The following is a 26,452-nucleotide window of genomic DNA, read 5'->3' as shown; positions in this document are numbered from 1 at the left end:
TTATCTGATATTTATTAAATATTTGAGGGTTTGTTTTTTATTTTTCATGTTTTCTGAAGACCATTGAAAGAGCTTTGGCTTGTGGAGACACTACTAATCGAAAACATGAGTGAAACTATTGATCCCATACTTGATCCCCTGCTAGGAAGACATACAGTTAAAAAAGGAAAGTAAGTATACTTGAACAATCAGAGTTTTTCCATGACAACTGAATTTATATGGCTTTGATTGCCACATTTTTCTTACTACTTGATAACCCTTCATGAAGTTATTTATTTCTTTTTAAAATGCAATGGCTAAAAACTGGTGACGAGTAGATATTAAAGTGATAGTATCTGCATCTGATTAAATAAGAAAATTCTCTTCTTAATTCACAAAGTGGTCTAGAAATACAATATAGACATGCGTATATGTTTCTCAACCCAAAGTGAAAATCTTTACTTTTTTTACTTCAAAAAAGGAACAAAACAGAGAGGAGCATATACTATAATTTGACTCAAAAGAAAAGAAAATATTTCATTTCCATGTTAGGCATCTGTAGCAAAAGGGAAAGTGTTGGGAATGACAGGCTGGTTGTGGGTTTAACGATATAGATTTCCAACTGCAATATCAGCGTAAGAAAATCGTGCCTCCACTTTGCAGTGTGTTGCCATAACTGTTTGTTGGGCCACCCCGTGAAACAAATCAAGGAACCAGTTTAAAAAGGAAAAAAAAAAAATGGGCTAATGGGCTAATGAGGAAAAACTAACATGCTACAACGTGGGGCAGAGATGGGGACTCTTTACATTGGTGTTGCTGCCAACGTCCCATGCATCAAATCAGTCCCATTGATAGCATTCACAAATCCATGGAGGCAGATGTAGCAGTGGTGTGGGTCTCTTTCCAGTTTTACCCAGAAACCTAGTCTGCTAGCGCAAAACTCACGTGCCCCATTTCTCAGGTGAGTGCTCCAAACATCCGAGTACAGGGACTGTTCTGACCTCTCTCTCCCAGGGGAGGGACTACAGCTCTGAAAGCTGTGTGAGCTCCACCCTAGAGGTCTGTAACTGGGCGTTTGAGTGGGAGACTCAAATTTGAATCAGATAATACAAGGCTGAGTTAATGTGTCTTCCCTGTTCTGACACTGCTGTGGCAGGAGTGGTAGATGGTACAAGAGAGGGAAACTTCATGTTCTGACCTTTTGTGCAGGCTGTCTGTGAATCTCATCTGTCATTCCCATCCTCCCCTTTTCCCTAGATTTTGAAAAATTAATGTAAAATTTATAAAATATCATAAAAAATATTCCCCAAGATCTAATTAAGATACCTCTAGATACACATTTTCAGAATGATAATAAGAAAAGCAAAGGATCATGTACTCAGGTCCTTGGTACAAGAGAATTTCAGTCTGTAATGTCTTTCATTGCTTTTCATGAAAACTTCCAACGTGATTGTTGAGTCTTCAGTGCAGCTGTCAACCTAAAGAATAATGTTCATTTATGGTTCCATGAGAGTAAACTCAGTAAACCTCATTAAATGTTTAATCTGATGAACTGAAGTGCCATATTACTATCTCTGCTCAAACGTTAATTTATTTTTTAAGCCTGAAAGTGTTGCTCTCTTCTATCGCTATTTTCAAACAACACATCAGCAAGCTAGACTTTGCATATTGAAGAATGTGAAGTTTATTCTGATAAAAAGTCAGAGATACCCCTGAAGCATTTCTGGATGGGTCTCAAATGTTACTCAGAGTGGTTTGAGTACTCGTACAGTTTCAGATTGTTAAAAGAGAAAACATGAAAGGGAAGTTAAATAAAAATTATGTCTGCTGTTGGACAGATTACCCAAGCTTTTTCTCCCTCTTTCGTCCTTATATTTCAGGCATTGGTGCCTGTACAGTAAATCTAAGCAATACACAACAGCTCAAATCTCCATGCATACATGAAGCTCCTGGAAGATGCATTCTTGCCCTGCACTGTGAGATCTTGAAATGATTCCTTTTTGTTGTATTTTTCTATAATGCTGTTTGAGGTACTTCAGAGCAAGACCATGTAGCTTGCTTTTTAGAATCTATAGTGAAGAAGCTCTACAGAAAATTACAATTATACTGGTCTAAAAGAGAGATCAGAAATTACACAGTCTAACAAGTCTTCAGGCATGAGGCAGATGGATGTAAAACAGTAGAAAGGAGTTGGATTGAAAAGGATAAAGGCCACAGCAATATAGTTTTGCATTTACTTAGCAAAGGCTTCCATGCAGCACAACAGAGCTGTACACATGCGCACACACACACTCAAACACACAAATATGTGAAGCTATTAAAATATAGCTTCTTCTGGTGAATATTTTAGCAGCATTATATGACCTAGCATTCTGTGGCTCATGAAGATGTGGCAGGTCTTCTTTGTGGGGCACTGCTAATACATATACCCCTTTATTACCAAGTAAGCAGAGTTTTCCTCATCCTGGATTAATTTTTGTTATTTGTTTATTTTAGTAGTTGTGTCAGGCACTTTGTTGTTTTGTTTTTTTTTTTTTTCCTAATAAAGAAAGACTAGAAAGGTATTTGTGATAGATACGGTGTAGTCCAGCAGTTGAAGTTCATTAATAATTGGAATGTTGCAGAGTATGAAGTAATGAATACTAATTACTCCTTTCACGTCTGACAGCACCCTGTGGACCAATACATCAGCCCAGACTTTAATTTGGTTCTAGTAATGGTTTCATCAATAGTACATTAATTCTGTGTTTGAAAAGATATACAGTTGAACCTGACCCACACAGTAGATACCACTGTCATAAAATGGCCACATACTGGCAACAACTGGATAATTACAAATAATTAAATCCACTGAGCTTCAGACAATCCTAATTTTAAGTAAAATATATCTTATCATATCAATCGACAGAAAGCATAGCAAGGGAGATTTATCAACTTGTGCTCCTTCCAAAGCAAATTTACTAGCCTGCATATTAGAGAACTTGCTGATCTGTGAAGCAACTTCATAAAAGTATATCTCCCCTTCCTTGTTTGCCAAGGATGTTCTTGTGCTGTACTCTTGGATATTCTGTACCACCAGCTTCTGGTATTGTTTCTGAATGAAGCCTGCAAAATAAATTCTCAACTTCAGAGAATATAAATAGATCTATAAATTTATATTTTCCTCAAAATGTAGGTGATTGTAGGGTGAACTATAGGTATGTGTTATCTCTTAAAATCAGAATTCTTGTTTAAGTAAGTGCCTCAGTATATATTTAGAAGCCTAACAAGTTTTAGGTATTCAAGTTTGGATTTTTTTAAATTTGAATTTTGGAGCTGCAAACCTGCTCAGTGAGTCTTAATACACTTTAGCCTGTGACCTTAAGTTCAAAATGGCTTTAAAAGGCCAAGATTTTTATTAAAATATTTTAGGATGTTTGCTTTAATAAAAGGGAGAAAGACAAAAGAGAATAAAATAATTTAAAAAAAAATCAGTTGTAGTACATAGCTTGTAAGCATGAAAGGCACAAGTAAAAAGTAAGTAAAATTTGAATGCAACTTATTAGCAAAGTATGCAAAATTGTTCAAAATTCACATATTTAGATTTTTCTGGAGCAGATATATCAAGGCATGAAAGTAAACAGGTGCCAATTCTATATAGTGTTGCATTTGGCCCTCACCTGCTATGAGAGGAGTGATGTCATTGAATAGGTTTGGTATGGATAGGCTTTAATATTTGAGTTTTGGCTGTGTGTGTTTCCTATCCTGTTTCCCCAGCACCGCTATTTTAGAGATCATTGGATATGAACTTTAACTATAATAGATCAATGTCATTTTGAGTCACAGGAGAGAAGATAGAGGAATAAATTCATTGTTCATAAGGCCTCTATTTGCATTCATGTGTGTTGTTACACCTGCTCAAATCCTTTGCACGTTGACAAAGCGATAGTCATGTCTCTTCAGTTGCAAGATTAGGTTATGACAAGATTCTTTAAGATGTCTTGAAATCTGATTTATGTGCAAATGTAGCTTGTATGAACAAGTTTCCATTCTTAGGAGGCATTACTATTATTCATGAAACAGCAAGACAATTCACTCGGTTTCTCCGCAGGGAGAAGCTTTCCTTGCCCTGAACATCTCGCCAGCTGTGCAACTTTAAGGCAATGCTTTTCCCACTGAACTAGTTTGACCAATTTGCACAGTTTGCCTACTGAGATTGCCTAGTAACAGCTCCATTCTGCACTTGTTTTCACCTGATTTATTCAACTTCATTATCTACATTACTTGGAGTTTGCAAGTTGGTCCCAGAAGCTTTTAATTTTAAGCAGCAGGAACTGAAAGAAGGCTCCTTTGGAAAATGTGTTTATCCCTCTTTCTTCACACTGAAAAATATTGATTCCCTTTCCTTTCCTGTCCAAGAATTTATCACTTCTTTTCATTCTCATTGAGATGATCCAAAACATTTAGCTACAGGAAACTGTCCTATTTTCTGCCATTTAGTCATGGCATGTTTAGGAGAACATCTGCCTTAAGAGGTACTCTTTTTTACTTTCGAGTTGCATGAAAGAAAAATTTTTGCATAAACTGTGGAGGCATTTCATGCTATGAAGTCATGTTCCTATACTCAAGATTTTTTCGTCTTTCAGATTCTGTCTTTGAAAGTCCTAGGCATTTTTCCTTGGGTAGCATATACACAAGGAGAATCAGTTCTTTATGTCAATAACTCAGATTTTTGACAGATCAGACTAGATGTTGCACTATTCGTAGACTCTTAATAACTGAGGGTTTAACGCTTATGTTAGTTTCTGGGATCTATTTATTTTTATATTTGCTTTTGCTAAAACTCAGTTATTCCTCAAAGTCTATTCAGGATTTTAAAAGTGCTTTCCAAACCTCCTTTGAATCCCTTAATCTTCAATATCTATGAGAATTTAAACAGGAAAAAACTACTGGAGAATAATATCTTTTTAATTTACTTTGTATTTTCTTAAATAACAGGGAGCTGGAGCTCGCATGAAAGATGCTCTGCCTATTCTTGTGTAGAATAGTGCATTAATTCAGTCCATTCTATCTGCTTCTGCTAGTGGAACAGAAGATTATGAAGAAAAACTTACCAAAAGTAGAACTTGTCTTTAGTAATCTTTTTGGCGATAATTATTTTGCCAAGCCTTCTATCATAGACTTCTATAAATCGTGCCTATATGTGCTACATTTCTTCAGAATCCGGAATTAACCTTTAAACAGATACATTTCATTGAAAAAACTGAAGCAATTCTACGGGGTTTCCCCACTTCTACTTTTATCGTTGTCCCTTATACTCCTTAAACTGTGTGAGAGCAATAACAAAACATTTATTTTTCCCAGATCTGTAATTAACAGAAAACCTAAAATAGCTGCAGTAATAAAACTCACTGAGTCATTATGTAGGTTTTGCCTTTCATAGCTGATAGTCACAGAAATTGGTAATTTATTGCTTCTGTGAATTGAGAACCCATAAACCAAGTACTTGAATCCAGAACTCTAAAGCTTATTATGTCGCCACATAGACCTGAAATATAGTGTGACTCCCTGTTTTTTCCACTGACAAAGCAAACTGAAAAAGTTGCCTTTTGTCAGATCTCTGCTTCTATCTTTTGCTTCTCTGTGTGTGTATTGAAAATGGAGCAAAATTACTCTCTCTGTGTCAAGCTCTAGTGTTTTGTTCCCTCCAGCTGTAGCCAGTTTTGAAGGTTGTGGAGAGACCACAGTATCAGAATTGAAATCCATGTTGCAGGACTGGAAGGTGAATTCATGTCCACCTGAGAAAGGTTGTACTATCTGAAGGCCATGACTTTATGGCTAAATTATGTCACTATTATACAAGCATAAGCCAGGAAAACTCATCTCCAGTAATTTGCATGGCAGTCGTATGCAACATACATGTCTGATACTGGGTTTTGTAGAGTCATTGGTTTCCTACTGCTAGACATATTAGGTTATTTTTAGGAATTCACTTGCAGTATATCTTAAGCGACTGTCTTGTCTTTCTGATCCTTGGTGAAATGCAGAAGTGTTTTCAGCACATATTTCATTTAGCCTACATATTCCAGCTAAGGGCATGTCGGAAGCAGGCAAGGATGTTAAGAGCTGAAGTATGTGTCTGTGATTCTGGCAGTGCACTACAATACCTTACAAAGAAAAGTATGTTAAAATTAATATGGAAAAGACATGTTTTATTCATGTTCTGATGTGACTTCTGTGAATTGCATTTTAAGAGTTTAGTATCTATACTGTTGCAATCACTTTGAAGGTTGATTTGACTTAACAAAACCTATATTCCATTGTATAAATGTTCAACTGACTTTTTTTAAACAGAATTTTGCTACTAATGTTTGGATCTCCTTTCTTTGCAGAGAACATTCAAAGCTATTGCTGTGCAGAAATTATTGTACTTGTGCTTGTGTGTGGCGGATGATGGCTGAAGATCAGCACACTGCTCACTGTGCAAGTAGATGACACAAAGTTGTGGCACCTGCTTGCACTAGACCAGATGCACAGCACACACTGTAGTCTATAAGCAGTCTTTCAATTTTTTTTGTGTGTGCTGTGCCATAGAAGTAGGAAGGTGAACTTTATGTTGCCTCACTCCAAAAATGGTACTTCAGCAGTAGTAGTGTTGCTGTATGGGACAGGCTGGCAGCTTGTTGAAGACAAGGGCTCAGGAAATGACATCGCTTCAGTCAGGGATCTTATTCAGTGAATAAAAGGTGAACCTAGTATAACTCATTCTTTCATCTGACAAGTAATTGATTTGGAACAAAACATTTAGTAGGTTGCTTTAAAAAATTATTTTTGTTAATCACCAGCCCTTCTCTCCTCTGGTCTCTATGAGTTTGTTATAAATATATGCATCTACTTAGTTTTTTAGGGTTTACTGCTGAGCTATATCAAAAGATGGGAAAATGAGCTATATGTTAGGACATAATTGTAAGAACTAACAGCTTGTTACATTACAGGTTGTTTGAAAACTTTCCTAAGTTTGTGGTAAGTAATGAAGACAGACGTTTACCCTGAAGCCACAAAATCTAGAGTACACCAGTGAATAATCTACTGGTGTCTGTTGTATATGCAAATGAAACTATGCCAATTAAGAAATACTCTGTGTATTCTTTTATATTTTAGTGTGTTCAATCATCCTCATTTTGTTTCTTAAGCTGCAGCCATGTGAAGTTTGGTTTGCATCCATTTCTCATGCTGCAAAGATCACGCAGTACCCACCTTTTGAATTCCAAGATATTTATGGGGGGTTTTATTAAATGAGGTCCCTATTCTTATGTGTTTTATTTCTTCCCAGATACATCAAGATTGAAGGCAAGGAATGTTAATTCAACAAGAATTTTCATTTCATCCTTCACACTAAACTGGCTAACCCTCACTACAAGCCAGAACTGCAGGCTCAGACCATCCTCATTAATTTCACTGTCACCAGGGACAGGCTGGAAGACCAGCTGTTGGCTGAGGTTGTTGGTGCTGAAAGGCCAGACTTAGAAAAACCTAAGGTAAAGACTATCTTTTGATCTATCTGTTGCCCTTTCTGAGATTTTAAGGCTAGCATTAATATGCCTGTTTGAATCTGCTGTACAGTAATTGTTAGTAACCCATATATTAGAAAGATACTAAGAGTCAGATTCTGCAAAGTGTAGAAAGTACTTCTACTGATCTGCTCCAATCTATGCTCCCAGAGGGCTGGGCTTTACCTGAAGCTCAGCTAAAAATTTATTGTGATCTTATTCCCATACTTCGCTCCACTGCTTGGTTTGCTCTGTGCATCGCATTTAATTTACAGTGCAGGACTGAAGCCCTCTGCAGTGCTTTGTGTTTCAGTGATCTTCAGCCAATAAGTGTGAATAAAATTTTATGCCAGTCCATAAGAGGATATGATGGCATTGTTAGGACCTGGGGGCATTTAGTTAATACATCATAATTTATTCCTGTAAAGATGCAGTTCTGTGGCAGTCATACCAATGTATAATAGCTTAAGAAGAGAAACACTTTTATAGCTGGTTATAGAAAGGACTTTGAGCAGACTGTGATCTATGAGCTAAAAAATGAAAAAATACTTAGGGGTGTGAAATTAATAATAAGAATACTTCCTCTTTCTCTTGTGTGTCTTTCCAGCTATCCCATGTAATTTACTAACTTCACCTGCCAAGATTTGCTGCATCTCTTTGAGGTACTGCTGCTTCATGCAAGGGCAAACTGGATCAGATAGTTTAATTATCCCTTGAAGAATGAAAGCAATATACTTAAGAACACGATCTGCAAACAGCTGGGCATTTTCTTCTGCATCTGCCCATTGTTCCATATGGGGCTGTATGCTTACAACACCTGTATCACCTAGAAGTTTTTGGTGTGAGGGTCAGATTCTGACAGAGAGCTCCCCATAAGACTAGTCAGGCGCTTTGACTGTCAGAAGGTCAGTCCTGACAGCTCACAGCAGAGCAGATTGTGACCATGCTTTCCCACACTGCTTGCTGCCGAAGTGGGGTTCATCAGCCTTGTGCTGCTGTTGGTTTTCTCAGCTGCCACATAGATTACCACTTGCCATGTCTGGTGAGATCCCAGTCCTTTTGTGTAGTATGAGGAGGAAGGAGGCTAGGAGAGAGATAAAGTTCTGGTCCATGGTGACCTCGACTTTCTTGCTTTGAGTGTCCCAGAATCTTAGTTCTAGTGTACAGGAACAGAAGATAAACTCGCTTTTTTAGAAATTTAAATTAAATCAACTGATGTAATTAAATAGAAAATATAGCTCACAAATATAAAACAGTATTTCATGCTGCGTTTTCATTCCCTCTACTAGTCAATCCTGGACAAGCAGCAGAACTGTTGCAAGAATGAGCTCAGGCAGCTGGAGGATGACATGCTGCTCAGCCTCTCAGCTGCCCAGGGCAGTTTTTTAGATGACAGTGAACTTGTAGAGAAACTTGAATCAACAAAGTCAACTGCAGCAAAAATACAGCACAAGGTAATAACAGTTAAACTATTTTTAACAGCTTAGTCACCTGTAAAATACGTATTATTAATTATTTTTAGTGAAATATTTCTGTGAGCTAGGAGTAGTCCAATTCCTTTCTGTCCAGCATATGCTGTCCACCCACATATTAATAGTTTCATATCTATGGTATGTAGTTGTCACAGAACCATTTTTTCCCTTTTGATTTAAGTGCTTGAGTTCCTACTTATAAAAGAAGTATCAGCATGAAATGTGAGCAGATGTTTTCTTATATGATTGCAATGTTTTCACAAGTGAACAGGCATATTGCTGCAGAGAACAGTCATTCCCTACTGTTTGTCTAAGACAAGAAGCTTGCTTGCCTTAAATATTTGCTACTGTCTGAAATAAAGCCAGTTTTCTAAAGTATATCCATATTCTTTTTTGTATGGATAGGAATGTTTCAGTAATTGTGTGGGATAATCATGGTGCATTAAACTATAAACAAGACAACTGTCATCCTGTAGATAGCTGAAGCCAAAGAAAATGAAGCTCAGATTAACGTGACAAGAGAGCATTACAGACCAACAGCCATAAGAACGTCCATTCTTTGCTTCGTTAGTAATAGTCTGGGAAACATCAACCCCATCTACCAGTTTTCACTCAAGGTGAAAATTTATCTTGCTGATTTCGTTTCAAAGTGCAAGAAACAGAATTCTGCCTCTAGCAGAGATGGCCAATAGATGAGTTACTGTGTATACCAGATGCTTACATTTGCAGGGCTGTACGTCTGAGAAAGGAGAATTCTATGTGATCTCCTGCTGCTCTGAATCACAGTATGTTCCCACGGTTCTCTTTGCAGGCTGTCTCCACTCTATCAGTGTTTTCTGACTGTGCCTGTACAGTTTATCTTCCTCATGTAAAGTCATTCCACGGGGTCAGGTAGGAAGAGTTTTGAGTGATTCTGTATAAACAATTCACTGTGGCGAATCTACAAAATGATCTAATTAATGCTACGAGGAAGGGAGATCACCCAGTGCAGTATTACCAGCTTGCTTAAGTGCGAGGTTCTGCCTGCTAAGCTAAGTGAGGAAGCAGAAGAATATTGCTGTTTGCAGCCCTCATCCCTGGTTTGCTGAAAGTTTCCTCAAAATCCTCTTGGCAGAAGCTGGCTTAGGCCAGCTCTCCTTAGAAGCCTACGGTCAGAAACCAATTGTCTTGTGTGTAGAAAAGCAAACAGAATTCTGAAATTAAATAAATGAAAATAATTGTACTTATTTTCAGGCCTTCAGTGCAGTCTTCCACAAAGCAATTAAGAAGGCTGAAAAATCGGGGGATATTCAGTGTCATATCTTTAACCTGAAGCTGTCATGTATTCAACCTTTCTTTTCACAAGCCAAGGACTTTTTGAGAAGGAAACAAACAGCTTTTCAGGTAAGGAAAAGTTTTCTTTGGTGATGCTGCTATTTACTGAGTTTGCTCTTTGTTCACTAGAAGGTGATACCTTTGCCCAAACGCATTATCTTTTTTGCCACGTGACAGTGCAATTTCTCACACAGTGTGACTGCTGCTTCAATATCAGTATTAATTGCAAAATTTCCAAAGATACTTTCATGTGATTCTTTTCCTTTTAAATGGTGCAATGACTTTATGAAACTATGCTGAGGATAAATAGCATGACTTAGCACTGCTTGTGGTTGGATAATTAGGGTTGAAATTGGTGTGGCATTTAAAGTAAGAATTCACTAAACAATACATATCCATAGCACATTCAGGCTGTTATTTTTCCTTTTAGTTTTAGTATCTGTAAGCGCTCGGAAAAATCAGGGCTCAGTTGCACTGGGTAGCAAATCTTGCCCTGAAGAGCTTGCTCCAGGTTGCATCACGGAGCTAATCAATAACAGGGGCAGGAACTAAACTAGAAACCAACAATTTGGGAAGAAAGTAAAAAATTATAAATTAAGGAATCCAATTTGAGGGAGGATAGGAAAAAAATAATTACTCCACACAGTGTATAAATGGGAGTTAAAAGCAAACAGAAATGTCTGCAAGAGAAAAGAGAGAAAAAGCAGGGAGGAAAACTCATTATGATTTCTCTGCATCATGGTGCAGATAGGTTTATTCATATCACGTCGGCTTTTAGCACTGTGTTGCTTAACTTTTTTTTTTTTTTTTATAACAGTGGTACTGAGATGGATCATGAAGAATGGAAAACTGTGTGGTAATCAAAAAATAAGCTCTATCACAATCACAGAGTGAACAGAAACCAGAGTAAAGGGCACAATAAACTTCTGATTTATTAAATACATTTTTAGATCGAAAGAGAAGGGATTTTTAATAGAGGAGGAAAGATGTATTTATATCAGAGAGAATATATGGTATCATAGCAAAGGTGTCTCTTTCCCACTGTATGTGATTAAGGTGATAAAAGAACTAGAAAATCCCCTCATAGAACCTGATGAGTTTTCTTCAGTATGTATTCAAATGATTCAGTGTAAAACATCCACCCCAAAAAAAAAACCAAAACAAAAACCAACAATAACCACTCAGGATTTGCAAACTTACCAAAACTTTTGAGTCAGCATGCTGTTAAAGGAATTTAACTCAGTCTAACGAGGACTTAGAATGGTGATGGAGACAACTGTGCACTATTTCTTCTTCTCTCTGTCTTCTGAGCGATTAAAAGGATACATAGACATAATGAGATGGAATTCTGAAATCTGTACCTTTTTGGTAGTATTAGTATAAAATAATTTGTGGCCAAGTTTTTGTAAGCTTAACTTCAGTGTGCAAGACTGACATTTTTATGTTTGTTTATGTTCCCACAAGCTAAAGAAAAAAACAAGGTAAATCCTCAGTCCCTTGTAATTGGTTAAACTGTTTTTTACGTATCCCCAAAAATATCAGTATTTATCTTCCTGTTTCAGTCTTCATGCAGAAGGTATATCATCTATATTTATGTCTTTGGCATGTTTCCAGGCTGTGACACTGATGAAAGTATTCAGGGAGTTAGATAAAGATATTGAACAATCCACCAAGAGGTGGAAGAGGTGGGTAGACTCAGAATGTCCAGAAAAGGAAAAGCTCCCCCAGGAATAGACAAACAAAAGCTCTCTTTGGAAACTAATCATACTGAGGGCGCTCCGTCCGGACAGAATGACATACACTCTTAGGTATGAAATCTAAGGGTATGTCTCTCGGGGCAAGTGTGTGTGAGGGTGGCTTGCATGTGTCAGTGTGGAGAAAACTCAGATCTTAAGAGGCAGGCAAGTAACGGATAAACTGGGTGATCAACCAGAACTTGAAATCAATGACTGTGGTGCTTCCCAGCCTGTTCTGCTGGTGAAGAGTTTGTGAAGAGGTAGTGTGGTGAGACGTGAGTCACAGCGTATTTGGAGAGCTATGTTTGTGGTTTATTTTAGATTGCATATAGGTATCCTGAGGAGAGTGCTCATTAATAAATGGAAATATAGTGAGCTATGCTGTTAATAGCTGAAAGTGTATTTCTCAGTGTTAGTTCTCAGTATGGGCTGGTGGCTAACCCCACAGGATGACAGTTTTTTAGGTCTTACTTCTTTAAAATTCTGTGATACCAAGAAAGATACAGTTGTGGATACTTACTGATCTTTTCCCAGCTGTTTTCCAGTTATACTGTTTTAATCTTTTGTTCCCAAGTGATAAGTCTCTTAGACCTGGTCCTCCACACCCACCATCACAACTTTTACCCATTTACATGACTTCTGAGAATGCAGTTTTTGTGTCCTGGATGTTTACTCTGCCCAGCTGCCCGGGCTTTACATGACAGTATTGTCTGCATATAATGACTTCTTGGATTCAGTTATTGAAGAGGTCCTTTTCATTCAGAAGTTGCTGTTTTCTGTCATGTGGCCCCTCTCCCACAGAGAAACAGGAATGATCATATGTTACTTCACCACCTGCCTCCCCTTCTTGCCTTCAGTTCACTTCCCTGACAATTTCTTTGATGAAATGACAGACCATTGCTGTCAGCCACTCAAGTCTGAGAATGGTGCAGGCTTGTAGCCTGTATCAAGGAACATTTTTTGTGTTTAGTGCTTGGTTTTTTTGTATGTATAGGCATTTTGTGGAGGAAAAGTTTGTCTCAAGATATATGGAAAGCACAAGGATGGACTTAGCAAAATCCTATGAAGAGAGCAGGCCAGCCACTCCTGTGTTTTTCATTCTGTCTCCAGGAGTTAGACCCACTTGAAGATATTGAGACATTAGGTAAGCCTCTTATTTACTTCTGGTGCAAGGATCACTCCAATGTCCTCTCATTACAGAAAGAAAAATTGAGTTCAGAAGTGAAATGGAGCATGCGGGGAGAGAAATGTAGATAAATTGATATACAGTTATACACTTGTGTGTATATACCCGTACACACATATGTGTATGGGCGTAGTTTTACTAAACAGAACAAAGCCTTCTGGAATCATCTGTCACTACAACGGAATATGCATTACTATGGGAAAGTTGGGCACAGCTTATTTTCAGCAGAAGATTCGAGTTCTAAAGTTTCTTCCACCCCCACCATATTTATGGTAAATGGGCTTGATGAAAAGTGTAAGGCCATAAGCACTACAATATGAAGAAATTTTTAGACTGAGCATTCCTCTGCTTGGCATAATGCAGGTTTCCTTTGTATTGTTTTCTACCTTTTGACTAGATGAGGGCCAGAGGGCAATTTTCTCCATGCTCATGTAATCTTGTGCCCCCTGTGACTAAATAATGGTCATTATACAAACTATATTCAATTGTATAGGGCTCTGTGACTTTATACTTAGGATTACTATTCTCCACAGACAATAGTGAGAATACCAGGTTAATACAGCTGTGACCTCACTGTGCTCAATTTAAACTCAGGCCTCACAAGGTGAGAGGCTTGTGCATTTACCCACTGAACCAATCAGTTAAAAAACTGATGTGATATCTACCACATGTTGGTCCCTTTTTCATAAGGGAATTGCTCTGTACCCCCTGTAAGAGTTTCTAAAGCTCAGTAACAATGCCGAGCATCTATCAAAATGTCAAAAGGTTCATTATCTTAAAACCAAGGGAACAGATTTCTGCAGGCTTTTTCTAATACCAGCAATAAGGCCACTGTTGAGAGCTCGCAATTTTGCTTGTTGAAATTGTAAGGGTTTAGTGAAGTGCTTCAGAAGAAGTAATATGCATTGCACAAGTGATAGTGAAATTAATGGGGGCATTATAATTCTTTTTCCTTTCTGCTCTGCCAATTTTCCTATCTCCTCCCCCTCTGTCACTCACCCTTCCACAATTACTTCTTTTACAAGCAAAAAGCTGGGATTCACTGTAGACTCTGGAAGATACCGTAATATCGCTTTAGGACAAGGGCAGGAGATGGTTGCAGAGGAGGCACTTGAGAAGCTGCCAGACGTGTTCGTTGGGTTCTTCTCCAAGTGAGTGTCAAACGGCCTCCCTGGTGGGGACTGTCTCCTCAGTTGGAGGAATTTTCGCAGAACACGAACAAAATATGTGGTAGATTACAGAAAAAGTTTTAAACAGCTAATAATCTTGTTCCTTTTTTGTTTTGCTTTTGATTGTAACAAGATACACATCATATTAATAGGGTGTATGTCATGTTTTTCTGAACACTGTCCTCCCTCTCCCAGGAGGAACATGAGACATGTTTTATACAGGAAGCCTCTGGTGGGTAGGTAGGACTGCCCTCAGGCATACACTTCCCATTAAGAGCTCCTGTTCCATTCAGGGGGCCATAATGGAGACTTTAATAAAACAGATCTGACTCCCCCTTGGGAAGCTCTATGATTATCCCTTCAGTGCTGCTCTTCCAAGATAGCAGCCACACCTCTAGCCAGCGTTCTGAGGATCAAGAACCCACTCTGCAGCAGACAAAAAAATCTGTGCGATACCCAGACATGCTGTGTTTCCCAGCATAGTGACGGAGTGGACAGGAGCACTGCAATTGTTAATGCTACTGAAAGGAGGTGCTCCCCTCATGCCATTTTATGTTAAATAGCCAACAGACATTTGTAACAACCCATTTGCCCTGAAGTCATACAAGAAATGCATGTTCCAGGCCTTGACATTAAGTTGGTCATGGGGACAGGGTGATTTCCTCCTCTTCTGGTTTTAACCTCAGCAACATTTGGCTGCCAACCAGGTTGCCTGCAACAAATGAAGAGATGGGCTAGACTCAGTGTTGTCTGCCAGCTGAAATAAAACCACTGTGGCATTAGCGAGGATCCTGGTGTCCAAGGCACTGTGCAAACACGCACAACCTGACCCCTTCGTTGACATGGAAACTGGAAGAATTCTTTAACCAGGTTTCTCACGAGTAAGGTAGCCATGCTAGTCTGAAAACAACCCTGCTTTTCTGCCAGTGACTACAGAATGTTGTGAAGGAAAGAGCATAGCTGGTTTTCAGGGGCATTTTGGAATTGTCAGGTGCTCTGGAGGCAGGACAAGAAAGCCAGCTACATGGTAAAACTTTCTCTTTATATTCCCATATTTCACCAGTAGGTGCTTTGCAGGCAGATACTGTTCCATTACAACTAATTTCTCTGATTTATCAAATTACTTTACACTGTCTTCATATATTAAGAATCTTAAATACAAGTAGGCCCTGAAGGGTTATTAAATATATTTTTTAAACAGTAGGATAGCTCTAAATATTTTCTTTGTCTAGCACTTCTTCAGTCTTGGACTGATTTGTCTTAGGTCCCAGTTCTACAGGGAATTTAAATAGAGTCCAAGTGCTCTGCTGAGTTACACTCATCTTTACATAGAGTAACACTCCCACCCACACCCCCAGATCACTTAACCCTGAGTTTATAATATTTTTGTTAGCTTCAGAATCAAGGCCTAAAACTTTAGAGGCTAATGGTAAAACCTCTGTTGTTGCAACAGATATCAAGAAATGGCACAGTAGCTAAGCATCTTCAAATTTTTCTTTGTACTATCAATTTATTTATTATTAAAGTGATGCTTTGAATTAAGTAACTTGGCTATTTTTCATTATAAAGCCACAGTAACAATGTCTTAAGGATAACAAATTTGTTTTCTTACAATAAATGTATTGGTTGTTTTTCAACAGAATATTCATCTAGTAGCCAAGTGGCTAGGAACTTTGGAAAAACTCCTTGAGCAATACAGTGAAGAAAGTCATCCTGATTTCCGTGTCAACTTCCCCACAGCTATGAAAGCGCTGGAGCAACAAGCTCCTTCGTGTCAGCACAGCAGACCATGATAAAGACAACCATAACTGTACACTTTTAGCCTTTCAGCAATGTATTAGCATGAATTTATTTGAACACAGGACACATGAAGGCAGAGCTTGGATGTAAAAAGGGTAAGAGTTGCTTTTGAAGGGAACAACTCCATTAATCAATGCCCAGAAAAAGAGCCCTGCACTAGAATAGCCATGTCAAAGCTACCTTGGTTACAGATGGATCAGTTTTGATAGTATGAGGTGATTTGGAAGGATTCTTGTGAGAAAGGGAGAATGGCCCTGATTTTGTGGCTAAACGGGCAACTATTAATGCAGCAATTTTTTCCTTTTTTTTGTAACTTATTATAATAATATTTTAATGGTAAGGTGAAAAATCTAGACAGCTTTTAATAAAGGCAAATCATAGGCATTTGTTGTCCCACTTCAGACTATGCTCTGTTCAAGAAATATATATATATATATAATGTATTTTAATCAGCTAATTTCTAAGACTGATACTTTAGAAACTCTCTTTTTTTCTTTATTATTTTGAGCCATGGGTGTTTGAGATGTACTGCAAATTCCTGAGCATCTACTGTTTAATACATTTCTAGTTAAGATATTTTAAATTTTTTTGAAAAAAAAAATTGTAATAAGAAAATCAAACTATGCCTAATCCTGGTGGAATAAATTTCATGTTTTGTGTTTTTCTTTGGGATAGAGGCTTGTGTTGTATTTTTCATGGTTAAATTCAGGATTCTGACTTGAGGATTTTTTGTCAGACATAAAATCCTTCACCTTTGCTCAGACTTTGCTACCTGTTGTTCAGTTCAGGATGACCTATTTCCTTTTGACAGTCAAGAGTTTATCCCTCTGAAGTTCCTTCCACCCATGTTCTTATGGGTGTCAAAAGTAATTTTTTTGTGCGAATTACTTCTTAAATTAAACAATAGAATATAGAAAACTGGCAGAGAACCAGGAATAAATTTCTGCAGGTTTTATAGAAAAATGGCAAATAGTTTTTCTCAGTAATTTAAAAATCAGATGAATCCCTGTGCGGAATCTCATTTCGCTAAGATTCTTTATCAATACTATAAACAACAGAGGCAAAAGAAAAATAGTTAAATTTCACTTTCAAACAGGACCCTTTAGGAAACAGTCTAAAATTTGAAGGAATAGTATACTTTTTAATATAAACTGGCTAACTTTCTACTTGAGATAAACTCTATGGGTGATTTATGCTGAGAAACTATAGTGGTTATTTCAGTAATATTTATAGAGTTTTACTTAAAAATCTGTATTTTTTACAGACTTTTTTTTAGTTCTTTTTCCTAAGGGACATTTGGAAATAAAAAGGTGACCATCAACACTTTTGCTTCTAAGAATTACTGCAAAAAATACTGCCTAATATTCACTCACTGCTAAGAAACCTGTTTCTCACTCTCCTTCAAACACTAGGCTTGTGAGTTCTGCCTTTCGGCAGCCGAGGCAGCCACAGGTCTCGGTAACGCTGCCAGTTGTTAACTCCATAAATGTATTCCTTTCTTTCTTCAACAGGATACCCTTGAACTGTGTACCAGAGAAGGGGAATTTAAAAGCATCCTTTTTTCTCTGTGCTATTTATTTTCACACTTGCTTTGCTGGGAGACTGAAGTTTGGCCTCAGGGCTGGAATGGAAGGTACCCATTCAGTGCCAGAGATCTCACCTCTGCATCCCTGTCCTCTGCAACCATTTAGAGACCCCTACGAAGGTAAGAAGTAGTGGGCAGGTAACCACACACCAAAGTTATTTCGACTCAGCTGTTTATATTAATTGAATAAGAGGGACACAATTCTTCTCTGAAGTAGTTATTTAAGTAGCTGGTATTATATGATGCTGTTGCAGAGTATAAAAATAAACCAGATCAAAGGTGTTGGGGGGGGGTGTGGGTTTGGTTTTGTTTTTTTTCCTGGCAGTGGATGCTTGAACTTTGTAATACAGGTCAAACCAGTTCCACATCAGTAGCTAAGGGGGAAAAAATGTCCTTCATTATGTTAACAAAAACAGTGGTTTACATGTGCATATATGCCAAATTCATTAGGCAGGTAATGAAGCATTTGCACAAATGTAATTACATACAGCAATTCTGACAGTTCATAACACTGCATTAATAATCACTACAATTAGTTCTGATGATGGAAGCAATTTACAGCACGTCACATGTATAAATAATGGTGCATTTCCTGCATGTGTCATTATTATGTATTAAGGATGCCACCTTGTTGTGACTTTCTCAGTAATGTTCCCCTTGAGTCAAAGTTAAGGGTAGATGAGTGATTTTATTTCTGAGCTACAGCATATTTCACACTTGTATAGTTTAAATACTCAGTTGAGGTCATTTGTGTAAGTTCTGTGTATGAAATGCCCAAATAATTGCAATAATTATTTATTACTGAATGATATAGGATAGTGCTGAATAGGTCCTCCCATTTAGTAATTTAATTTAAGAGGTATTAAAAAAAAAAAAAGAGGGAAATGTCACCCCTTGATGATACAGTTTTCTCCACATCTCCCAACTTGTATTTACTCTCAGAAATTAATTTTCCTTTTTTTCAGCTACTGACCTTTATTTAGCTAATAGGACATTAAACTGTTTTTACTTTCTGTGGTATTTGGTGTCATAGTGAAATAATTGCTTAATTTTATAGTGATGATTTAATAATCCTTCCCATTTAGAAAACAAGTCTATAAAATCAGCTTATTCCAACCAATAGTTTTCTTTGCTAATAAATCTTGCTGCTTTAAGCTCTGTTCTTTTCAAACCACAATTCATAAGCTGGATAATTAATTTTGCTAATTAATGAGAGGGAGGATTCTGATGGCAGGAAGGACTAGAAAGGTCTGTAAGAGTGAGAATTATGTCTTCTCTCCTCTTGGTACTATTGCTTATTGGCCCTTCTCAGTCTATTGGATAGTGTTTCATTACCCTGTGGCTTTATAAGAGGTTTTTTAAACAGAGATATGGGAGAGAGAAAAGAGATAGTTTTTTAAAATGTGATTTTGCATGTATATATAATGTATATGAATTTGTATGTAAGTGTGCATGTGTGTGTATGTATATATATATAAAATCTCCCAATTGAGTCACCTTTGGGGAAAACTTTGTTTAAAACAATAAGGGATTGACCAGAAAGCATAAAATGGAAAACTTGAGCTAGCCCATCAGCTAGTAGAAACTGCCCCAACTCCATCACCACTTGTACCAGTTTATGTACCAGTTTAGGCTTCCCTGTGAATATTTAATCTTCTTCCATCTCAGTTTGACTTAAGCCTTTGTCCTGTTGCTAAGACAAATTCTTCCACACTATCCTTGATAGTTAAGGTCTCCTCCAGTGAAGTGCAGGATGCCTGATCCTGCTTCATTGTTCTGCTCTTCCTCTCCACCTTCTGATCTTCATCATGGAGATGTTGTTCAATGTTGTGAGGGGGATGTGGACTCTGGCCTCACCATATCCATCCACTGAGCAGCGTCTCAGTGGTTTTCTGAGTACCACAGACCAGTTTTCTATAAGGTACAATGGCAATTATGCAAACGTGACAGCCCAAAATACTTCTAATGCAAACCCTAAGTTTTCTTACACTAGCAAAAATGTCCCTTTTCTGTCACAAGCTTTGATTATCCCAGTGTAATCCATGTCCCCAGAAGTGTGCAGCTGAATGAGCTTGTACTGAGTTAGAATATCAATATACTCTTTTAAAAGACAAATAAAAAAGCCATTTCTTGAGGTAAATACACATGAAATTAGAAAAACATTAAATGCATTTCTGTTGCCAACAAAGAGAAAAGCAGGTTTACTCTAACTGCAAGGATGTTTCATGCTAAATACAAGTTGTTGGCATTTTTCACAGGGTTTCTCTGTTCAGATTTCTCATCTCCAGCATGCAGCATTGCTTATATATTCCAGTGGCCTTTTTTTTTTTTTTAATCTTCTTTTTTCATTCTCTTCAAACCAGTTTAAAAGAAAGATGGATTAGAGTTTCACATACTCAAACTGAAATAAACTCATAGCAAGCAGGCTGGAATAGCTGCAGCTCTTTTACTTTTTCTGTTCTGTCACATCATGCAATATTTAAAGCCTATAATTAAGTTTTTACTTGAACTGTTGGGAGGTAAATACTGCCCTCAAGGGCGTAAAGGTTCCTGTCTGGAAAGGCTTCATCACAAACTGGCATATTTTGCAAACCAAAGGGTAACAAAAAGAAGCTTCAAACTCTGTGAAGCTAAATAAATCAGAAAGACAGTAGTTCCTTGAATAAAATGTCTTACCACGGTTAATCACATGCTATAACAGCAGCATTTTGAATAGAGTTTTACAATAAACATAATGCTTATGTGATGTGGTAGTAATGGGATTAATATTAATTCAATTTTTACCAAAGTTCTTGAATACATCCCAAATTCAAATAATGTAGAATTTCAGTTACTGAATGTTTCCTAGTGAGGAGATATAAAAGACTGCAATCAGATACAAGTTTTTTATTTCTCCTCCAAGAAAGGCACAGTAGGTTACCTTCCTGTCACTCATGAGGATTATGTTTTCAAAGAGCTGTATGGGAAAATACATGCACTTGTTAATGAGTTATGTTCTCTTATATCATGCGGTGCTTTGAAAATGTATTTTTCTCTTAAAAGCTTTTTATAAGGGATAAGGTAGAAAATATGACATAAGGCTCAGATGATACACATTACACTGTTACTGAATTTTAGTCACAAACTTGATATTTTTACTCAAATATTTCTAGACACCTCTCACTGGATTGAAATAAAATAAATCAGTGTTTCCGTATAGTTATTTTCTAATCAAACAAAACCCAGCAATGTGTGTATATAACCGTGAAGCTTCCTGAAAGGAAGTATTTTAATTTCTTTTGTTTCTTTTACCAGTGTTTACTGTGAGCAGCTTTGGTTTGTCCTTTAGAAAGCTGACTTGTTTTATTCAGTGATGCATTCCATTCCCCCAGGTAGGTTCCATGGGAAGAACTGTGTTACCTCTTTGGTGAGATCATGTACGGTGGCCACATCACCGATGCCTGGGACCGCAGGCTCTGCTGTGTGTATCTGCAAGAATTCATCAGCCCACCTGTGGTAAGAACTTTCATATGTGCCTAAAGCTCTTGAACATGTATATTGTAAGTTCAAGCTAAAAGAAAGTCAACTTTCAGAACCGGAGCTTTGTGGGGAAGACCACAATCTTTCTTGTCTATGTGACTCCACATTTAAAAAGGTCTTGTCTGGCTGTGGAGGAATAAATTATCCAACTTGTAATGAGTACAAGGATTTGTCAGGAAGATTTTTTTCTGCAAGGGTTTGTGACTTGGCATGTTGCTTCTTTAAGTACTTTTGCAAGCACCATTACTTGGCAACTTGAATTCAGTGTTTTGTTACACTGCTTGCATAGCCAGCTTAATGACACTGGGGCATAGTACATTTAGCTTTCCATTTGCTTAGTATAACTAGTCTCCTTTAAGGTGCTGCTGTTTAGAAAGGTCTGGGTAGGAACAGGGAAGTTTCAGTTCATCTTTTATGAAACTGAACTTTAACCAATGTAACTGATAGACTCACCAGTTACACCAGTCCAGAGTGGCAAAATTCTCAAAAATTATATTTACTGTTTCTATGTTTTCTTCTCCAGATAAATAATAAGAGTGGAAATGTTATACATTTCCTTGGATTTTCTTGTTTCCAAAATAGGAAAAAGAGTTTGTAAGACTGTTTTTCATTTTCCACCACCCTCTCACGTATCTGTTTCTGTAACTTTGTCAGATTATCACCAGCTGATATATACTGAATTATTCAAATTTGCCATTGAGTTTTGGTCCTGGACAGTCGTGTATGTGGAGCATCCACGAATCCAAAGTGCAAGATTGCCGAAGTTGCTTCTAATCAGAAACAAAAGTCAGAACTTTTAAGGATACAAAAAGAAAATGTTGCTTTAACTTTAGTTTTAAAAGGGCTTGCATGGAAACAAATCTATTTCCATATACATATGTTTATATAAAATGCGTATGTGTATATATGTGTGTGTGTGTATATTTAAAAAATAAAAAAACCAATTAGCTGCTTCTCCTAAGCTGCTGAACTAGTCACTTTAGAGAACTGACTGTACAGAATTTGCTAAAAAATGTTGACAGATTTTTCAAGTGCCCTCTCCAGACTTCTTATTTTTTGTTGTCCAAAGGTAAAAAGCTTATTTGGGAGAAAGAAAAAAAAAAATAGCATGCTACGTATGAGCAAGCCATTCGGGGAGCCTGGCTAACGTGGGGAAAGTGCACTCCTCACCCTTGGCGATGCCACTAAGCCTGCCTTTCGGTCGTGAGTGGGATGAGCTTGCTGGTGTCTCCTCAGTCCCTGAGTGGGTTTTCATATATCAGAGAGCCACGCTGAGATGAAGGCAATTGGAAGTAACTGCTGAGAAGAAGATGCCCAAGAGTAAGTTGCCATGGAGATGGAAAGGCTAACCACCACTGTGCTCCTGACCTCGGCGGAGGCTGATTTCTCCAAATGACAGCTGAGGTCACAGGGGCAAGGTAGGAAGCTCATCCTGCCGGCTCCGGCTCTGCCTCTAGCCTATGGATAAGTAAAGAATTACTGCTTGCAGTTTAGGCAGTCCATTAACCTTTACAAGCCTGAACTTTCATTCAAATAATTGTAAAATAAGTATAGGTGGTGAAACCTGAGGAGAATCACTGCTATTTGTAAGGCCTTTGGAAAGTTTAGGGACCTAACCCCAAGCGTGGATCTGCTGGTATTTTAAACAGTGAGGTATCTTTCCAAGCTTTTTGCCGTAATTGGATAATGTTAAGAGCCCCAAATTACCAGCAAAACCAGAAAATCATTCATTGACTGGCAGCCAAATGAATGCAAACAGGATGGCAATGCCTTTCATCAGGGCCGGCGCTTTGTGTTCTCTGGGGAGATTACCTTCTGGTTTACCCATTCACATTGCTGATGAATTCTTGGAGCTATAAACGCATTCCACAAGGTGCATTGGAATAAACCACTACATGTCAGCTTTGCTATACCTCACCTGGGATCTGTCCTAAGGACAGAAGGGTGGTGAGTGCCTGCTATGAACCCCCATAACCCGCAGCCTCCCTCTGTGCCCATGGCTCCCAAGAACAGAGTAAAACCCATTTTAAGTGCCAGCAGAGAGACTGGTAAGTACAGATTGTCTGACAGAATTGATCTTCCATGCAAGGTGAATAACAGGGCTTTTTTCAAAACCTCGACAGTACTTCAAAGTGGCATCTTAAGACAGCTTATTGTGGGTGAGGTTAGTGGTGCAGGTTCAGGCGCAGGTAAATGGCTGGTTGCAGAACAAAAATGACTTCAGAAATAAGTGCTTACTGGTGTTATTGTGAGCAGCAGCTTGTTGTTGACTGCTCTAAATGCCAAAAGCTGTTAAATTTTATTGTGATTTTGTGGAGTGGACCCTGCATTAGGAAGAAATAGCTCCTGTGAAAAGTACCACTTAGAGGCAGAAATATTTTTCAGCATAAACAACTTTCAAGTCTGGTTTAAATCCCAGACAGCTCTATGACAGTAAGTTCAGAGAAACTCTTTGAATCCAGTGAAGTCCATACAGCACAGGAGCTGGGAGAACCTGGAAAATAAATGTGATTGCTACAGCTTTTATTCTGTCCTGTCATCAGTAGGAGGACAGCCCATCGAGAGTACATCTCACCGAAGCCCTCTGTCTTTCTACTCAATTCTTGACCTGCTCCCAAGTCCTTAGTTTTATCTTTAATATCCTGACAGGGGTAGGGCCTGCCTGTGCGATAGGAACAGTGCAGTTAATAGTATTTGGTTCAATACTGAGCTGATTGAGACCTTATTTTTTTTCTGCTGTAAAAATTCTCACCACTGTCTATCTCATTGAGGCCAAAGCAGCAGTACCAAACCCCTTGTGAGACTCCTGCATATAAGGAGATGGAATGGAATAGCAGCTTTTTCCTTTCTGTGCCAGCTCCTGAGTGTTAACAGCCAGGCAGAAGAGAAAGGAAGGGACATGACCTAACTGGCATCCCTGTATGTGGAAAGTGGATTGGGATCACCTTTTCTGACAAGCTAAGAACTGCACAAATCCTGACCTGTGTTTTCCCACCTCCACACTCCACTAACTTGTCTCATTGACCTGTCACTCCCTGTAACCTCTTTAAGGCTATTATGGCCACAGGATGTTTGCACAAAGCCCCTAATTAACAACACACCAAGCAGGATTAATGTTGTGGTGCATGTATTATTGGGGTGGGGCTTCAGGTGAGTTGAGGTTCCATCCAGTTGTGCCTCTCCCACAGGTGTCCTATGTGTCTCAAGACTCATCTGCAAAATGGGATAATAATCCTTACTTGTCTACTGAGAGGATGCAGAAATTCAGTACTTAAAATACACTGGCCTCGGCAGTGACAGTCCTTAAAATAAACTCAGAGCATCCTCATGAAGGAGCAGCAACAGTGTTTCAATGCTGCAGACAATGGAAACGTTGGAAATGCGTGCGAATAGTAACTGTGCTAAAAATAGTTTGGTAACCCTGTTCCACTGTAGCAGAACATATCGGTGTCATGTTCACAGACTCCAGACAATCTATGAAACTTTGTAGATGCAAAGAAATGTTTCGAGGACTGGTGACAGCATTATCAATAACACTACTGATTCTTTTACTGCAGCTTGAAGGGGAAATGGCTCTGGCCCCACCATTCTTGGCCCCACCATTCTGTGTTACGCTGCATACCATAAATACATAGATGAATCGCTGCCATCTGAAAGCCCTGTACTATATGGACTGCACCCCAATGCTGAGATGAGATACTTGAGAAAATAACAGATTATCTCTTCAAAACTCTTTTGGAAATACAGCCCATTAATTCGTTCGTAGGAGAGGAATCAGGGCAGTCTGCAGAAGAAAAGGTACAGTTCTTCATCTGGTGCATTGTTGGTGCAGTTAATGATGTGTGGAGCACACATCTTACTGTGTTGTTTCAGCAGAAGACTTCATTTCTAGGAAAAAAAGGTGCATCAAATTAGCAAAGGTCAGCTGAGTGTTAATAGTAGTGATGATAATGCACCAGCCTGTGCAGTGTACTGCACTAGGAAGGAATGTGGACCAGAGGAACATCTAACGTGTTATGCAGACTGTTTCTTTTTCACTTTGAATTTAATATGGGGTGTGAAACAAGGGGTGAATCTATCTTGCTTTCTTTGTGTGCTTTTATAAACTGGTCTGCAGGAAGAGCAGCCCAGGAAGAGCAGCCCAAGCACAGTGCTCTCCCACTGCTCCCTCTCCTCAGCCCTTGCTCTGAGCAGGAGCCATGTAGCTGCTCCAAGAGACTTCCCTTCCAAGCAGCAGCTGAGGAGGTGGCTTTTACGGATTTTTAGCCGTCTGGTAGTCTGAAGAGGTGAAATCTGGGCAAGGAGGCTGTCTGACCATCCCTTAGCACTTCTCTTGTCCCAAATCTGGAGTTTAGCAGAACAGTAACATGAATACCACTAAGCTACCAGTTGTTGGGTTGAAGGGACCAACACTAATGCAAAGATAAGGTTTTTTACTTAATAGTTAACCGGGGCACTGTAGTTCTGTTCATAGTCAAGGTATCTCATATACCCAGATATCTTAGTACAGCCAAACTGATTCCAGAAAAATGTAAAAGACTGAGTTTTAAGCATGGAGCAGCACTTGTGCTTAATAGGTTAAATAAATAAAGGATGAGCAGGAAAGGAAAACATAATCAGAAATCTCAGGTAGTTCCGTTACCAGACACTGCTGCCTTCTGCATCTTCCTTTCTGAGTGTAGACCTGAGAAGCTATGTCCAGATGCCCCAAAAACTGGCATGAGACTGAGCCTTCACCTCCTCTCCTCCCTCCTTAAATTCTCCTGTGACTGCCACTCTTGTTCTGCAACTCTCCATCCCTTTCTTTACTCCCTCCTTTTCCTCTGGGCTCTCTGATTCTTTTATCACCATCAGATGATGTGGGTTTTGCAGAAGGGAATGACAGCTCTGCATGCAAGCAGCCAAACAACACTTCATTTCCTGGAATGCTTGTGCTTTTCATTTTTGCTTCCTGTCCACTTTACGGAGTGTGGGCAATTGTATATGGCATTCATCATCAATTCTGCCAAAACTAGGGCTGAAATGAAGACTGAGCTGCATCAATGTTGTGATTTCAGTTCCTGTTTATTAGTATTATTACAGATTGTTCTTCAGTTGTGTTCTGTCCGTTCCAAAGCAAGCCTGTGGGGAGGGAGAGAGGCTCTCTGGGGGCAAGACCTGGGG

At 38.5% G+C, this 26,452-nt stretch overlaps 1 pseudogene; it reads left to right on the top strand.

The window, feature by feature from the left end:
• Positions 1-25,087, top strand: part of LOC104532925 (dynein heavy chain 11, axonemal-like) — a 29,431-nt pseudogene extending 4,344 nt beyond the window's left edge.
• The last annotated feature ends 1,365 nt before the right edge of the window (positions 25,088-26,452 follow it).

This window comes from Antrostomus carolinensis, unplaced genomic scaffold, assembly GCF_000700745.2.
Source record: "Antrostomus carolinensis isolate BGI_N321 unplaced genomic scaffold, ASM70074v2 scaffold13601, whole genome shotgun sequence".
In the NCBI taxonomy this organism is placed as follows: domain Eukaryota; kingdom Metazoa; phylum Chordata; class Aves; order Caprimulgiformes; family Caprimulgidae; genus Antrostomus; species Antrostomus carolinensis.
This window is presented reverse-complemented; position numbering and strand designations above follow the sequence as displayed.